The sequence below is a fragment of the Limulus polyphemus genome, unplaced genomic scaffold, assembly GCF_000517525.1.
Source record: "Limulus polyphemus unplaced genomic scaffold, Limulus_polyphemus-2.1.2 Scaffold9517, whole genome shotgun sequence".
NCBI classification, from domain to species: domain Eukaryota; kingdom Metazoa; phylum Arthropoda; class Merostomata; order Xiphosura; family Limulidae; genus Limulus; species Limulus polyphemus.
Genome location: NW_013675127.1, coordinates 3,545 through 8,640, shown reverse-complemented (window position 1 = coordinate 8,640; position 5,096 = coordinate 3,545). Strand labels below are relative to the sequence as shown.

The 5,096-nt window shown below is 31.7% G+C and overlaps 1 long non-coding RNA gene across 4 annotated transcripts in view; it reads left to right on the top strand.

The window, feature by feature from the left end:
• The window catches only part of LOC106475961, a 7,616-nt gene extending 3,709 nt beyond the window's left edge, over nt 1-3,907 (top strand). For 3 of the 4 annotated variants that reach the window (XR_002609035.1, XR_002609032.1, XR_002609033.1), the window contains exons 2-3: nt 3,154-3,353; nt 3,841-3,907. This is a non-coding gene — a long non-coding RNA (uncharacterized LOC106475961). Of the gene's footprint in view, nt 1-1,658; nt 1,833-3,153; nt 3,354-3,840 lie in introns of all 4 variants that reach the window. The other variant, XR_002609034.1, reaches the window with a different exon arrangement.
• The last annotated feature ends 1,189 nt before the right edge of the window (nt 3,908-5,096 follow it).

Here is a 5,096-nt window from a genome sequence, read left to right as displayed (position 1 = left end):
TGGATTTTGGAATGGGCTACCTTCAGATGTTGTAGAGGCAGTAAATTTAAGTGAGTTTAATAGAAAGCTTGATAAGTATATGAATGATAAAGGCTGGCTTTAAGATTTTTAAAAATTTATTTAGTAATAGTTTTAGTTAGTTTAGAGGAAGGAACATCCAGATGCACCAATAGGTCCCTTGTTGTCCCAAAACTTTGTTACCGATCTTCTTATCAGTTTTCCAACTTTAATCAACAAATTGGGTCAAACAATTGTAGCTATAGAACCAGTTTCAACAAACATATTTCAAGGTTACCCATCAATGAACCCATGGACTCGTGGATGATTATCTTATCGTATTTGGGGTATTCCTAGCATAACTTTGCCCCATGTATCTAGCTAGATCTAGTCTTCTGTATGTCTGGCTAGCTTTTTGTTGTTCTTTTGATTGGTTTGGGACTCATCCTTAATGCATTTGTTTTCTTACTTAATAACAACTGTTAATTCTTTAGTATTGTTTGTAATGACCATCTTTTTCACAGTTCATAACAGTTCCCTCTTTTAGTATCCTTTGGGAGGGAGTTTTTGTTTCTGTTCTGTATGATACAGGTTGATAGTAACAATTAATTATGATGTAATTCCTACTATTTCTGTTCTGTATGATACAAGTTGATTTTAACAATTAATTATGATGTAATTCCTACTGTTTCTGTTCTGTATAATACAAGTTGATAGTAACAATTAATTAAGATGTAATTCCTACTGTTTCTGTTCTGTATGATACAAGTTGATTGTAACAATTAATTATGATGTAATTCCTACTGTTTCTGTTCTGAATTACATCATAATTAATTGTTAAAATCAACCTGTATCATACAGAACAGAAATAGTAGGAATTACATCATAATTAATTGTTAAAATCAACCTGTATCATATCAGAACAGAAACAGTAGGAATTACATACTAATTAATTGCTACAATCAACCTGTATCATACAGAACAGAAACAGTAGGAATTACATCATAATTAATTGTTACAATCAACCTGTATCATACCTACTGTTTCTGTTCTGCATAACACAGGTTGATTGTAACAATTAATTATGATGTATTTCCTTCTATTTCTATTTTTTTGTGAAAAAGGTTGATTGTAACAATTAATTATGATCTAATTTCTACTGTTTCTGTTATGTATGATACAGATTGATTTTAAGAATTAATTGTGAAAAGGATAAAAAATGCATGATTCTAAATGGGTAAAACAGCCAGAGTGCTCCATGTAAATGTTACATCAGATAAAACATGTACATTATTACATGAGATATATTTACACCATATCCTGTAAAACAGCCAGGATTCACTATAAATGTTACATCAGATAAAATATATATACATTATTACATGAGATATATTTACACCATATCCTGTAAAACAGCCAGGAGTCACTATAAATGTTACATCAGATAAAATATATACATTATTATAACTTATATAGCTTATAACTACTATGGTATGTTATACGTTAGCTTTTAACTATTATGGTATGTTATACATTAGCTTTTAACTATTATGGTATGTTATGCAGTAGCTTTTAACTATTATGGTATGTTATACATTAGCTTTTAACTATTATGGTGTGTTATACTGGTGTATATGTACTGCTGGATATCCTAACTTCAGGTATGTACTGCTGGGTATGGTAACTACAGGTATGTACTGCTGGATACCATAACTACAGGTATGTACTGCTGGATATCCTAACTACGGGTATGTACTGCTGGATACTCTAGCTACAGGTATGACCTGCTGGATACCGTAACTACAGGTATGAACTGCTGGATACCGTAACTACAGGTATGAACTGCTGGATACCGTAACTACAGGTATGTACTGCTGGATACCGTAACTACAGGTATGTACTGCTGGATACCCTAACTACAGGTATGTACTGCTGGATACCCTAGGTACAGGTATGTACTGCTGGATACCCTAGCTACAGGTATGTACTGCTGGATACCCTAGCTACAGGTATGAACTGCTGGATACCGTAACTACAGGTATGAACTTGCTGGATACCCTAGCTACAGGTGTGAACTGCTGGATACCCTAGCTACAGGTATGAACTGCTGGATACCGTAACTACAGGTATGTACTGCTGGATACCCTAGCTACAGGTATGTACTGCTGGATACCCTAGCTACAGGTGTGAACTGCTGGATACCCTAGCTACAGGTATGAACTGCTGGATACCGTAACTACAGGTATGAACTGCTGGATACCGTAACTACAGGTATGAACTGCTGGATACCGTAACTACAGGTATGTACTGCTGGATACCGTAACTACAGGTATGTACTGCTGGATACCCCAACTACAGGTATATAGTGCTGGATACCCCAACTACAGGTATATACTGCTGGATGCTTCCAGTTTTTTGCCATTTCTAATTGCTTATCAAACCTCTGTAAGCTGAGTGTTACGCTTTGCATGTTATAACAACGTGGTCACAGAACTGAAAACCTTGGAAATATCAGTACAAGTCAAGTAAAGGTAATTTTTAAACATCTATGAAAACCTGGAATATTTTCAATGATGCTTTGCAGGGGCTGATTTTCAATTCAGATTCTGTTCAATTATATTTAACTTAGCAAGGATTTTCATACCATGCATTAGATTACATACTTTTTATAGTGATAATAGGTTGTAGCTGTAACTTAATATCTTTGCCAGACAAATGTTACATGTAACTTTCACTGCTTCTATACCTTCTTTAATCCTACCACCTTATTTATATTCTTATCAATTTCTGTCTTCTGTTTGAAGACTGGTCATGGTTTATATCCATTTATTCAAATAAACATGTCACCTTGTATTCATCTTTTGCAAGTTATCTACAGTTCTGATATTTCTAATGATGGAGGGTTTGTTTTTATCCATGCCATGGTTACTGTAATATTATTAACAGTAATACATTAGTATGTACATGAAATGTTGACTAAGGTATTGAGTAACTTCAATAAAACCTTTTGTTAGAACAAATGTCTGTTCCATCTCTTAACAATATATTTAAAAAAATCATTTGACATTATTTAGAATAATTTTTAGTCTACCCCAGTCCACAAACAGAATTAGACCATTGTTGTGGCAATTGTTTGATTGTATGTTGTTATTTCAGAAAAATAATTCTACTATTATAACACTGATGCTAGTGTGAAACATGGCTGGTTCAGGAGATATTACGTTGGATCATATTAATGACTTCTTCAGTCTGAATAAGAAACCTCAACCGATACATATTGGTCCCACAGCAACTGGGGGACAGGGTTTGGAGGTGTCTGGGTCATCCAGTGTGCTGAACTTGAGTAACTTAAGATTGTAAGTACATACAAGTATATTAAACTCCAACTATCCATTCTGTGAATTATATGAAAGAAAACATATTTAAAATTAGTGGAGCAAAATTTTTTCTATTTCAATTTCAGTTCCTGACAATTAAGCAAAATTGTAGAAGTTTGAAGTCCTTAATCTCTTTTTGTGTTTCAATCATTAACCCAGCTAATAGTGTTTCAGAAAGTATTGATCTCCTTGAAAAGTGTAAACTGAAAGATTCAAACTGATATGTGATATTTATTTAAGAATATAAAATAAATGAATATATTGGTAACTGATGTATTATTCTACAGTTTTTACTTATTTTTGTTTGTCTTAGATCTGAAAGTAAAGGAACTGACTATGTTGAGAAGTATCAACTTATCTTATATCTGAAAGTAAAAGAACTGACTATGTTAAGAATTATCAACTTATGTTTGTCTTAGATCTGAAAGTAAAGGAACTTAAGAAGTATCAACTTATATTATCTTAGATCTGAAAGTAAAGGAACTGACTATGTTAAGAAATATCAAGAACAAGAAGATAAACTGCTAAGACTGGTAAGTGTATTAAGATTATACAATATTTTATTAGCTGAAGCAAAATTCATATTTTTTTGTTAGCTGTTAACACATTCAGTGTTGCATCAGTACCCTTGCTAGGTCCCTGTTTTTTAATAGGAGCATTTTAATAATGCAAAATAATATCAGGTATGCCCATAAATACTCTTATTGAACTAAAATCTATACTATGATGCACATGAGCATCACAGGCACTGCAGCTAAAATTGTTTTATTAGTACCGCATAATGTACACGTGCATCATCTATTTTATCTAGTTTTAAAAAAATGTAAAAATTAAGTAGAAAAGAAAGGCAAATGCAATTAATTTAGAAAATGGTTTTATTTAGATAGAAGACAGATTATTTTATTGATTAAAATTAAAAGTAAATAAAATGGTTTTATATTATTTAGATTGAAGACAGATTATTTTTATTGATTAAAATTCAAAAGTAAATAAAATGGTTTTATATTCTTTGGATTGAAGACAGATTATTTTATTGACTAAAATTCAAAAGTAAATAAAATGGTTTTATATTCTTTAGATTGAAGACAGATTATTTTATTGATTAAAATTCAAAAGTAAATAAAATGGTTTTATATTCTTTAGATTGAAGACAGATTATTTTATTGACTAAAATTCAAAAGTAAATAAAATAGTTTTCATAGATTTGAATTAAAAAGATATGTGATCATCATTATTTAATGCTTCAAACACGCCACCCAGTGGCACAGTGGTATGTCTGCCGACTTACAATGCTAGAATCCGAGTTTCAATACACGTGGTGGGCAGAGCACAGATAGCCCATTGTGTAGCTTTGTGCTTAATTACAAACAAACAAACAAAAAGCTTCAAACACACACACACACACACTCACAGATATAAATAATTAACTCTTTCCATATAGGAGAGGTGCATTGCACCTAGTACATAATTCGTAATCAAAGTAACCATAGGATTAGGCATGCTATGACTTTTGATAATGATTAACAAAATTTTGTACACTATCACTAAACACTACAAGTCTTTTGATGAAAAAATATCAGATTTTAAATTATTTTTACTAAAAATTTGTCTAGAAATATATGGAGTCAGAGTGTTGACTACTCCAAATGCAAAGCTATTTTCATGTTAAAATAAAAAATACTTCATCTGAAAATTGTCAAATTTTCTTTGTGTAATCTCTAA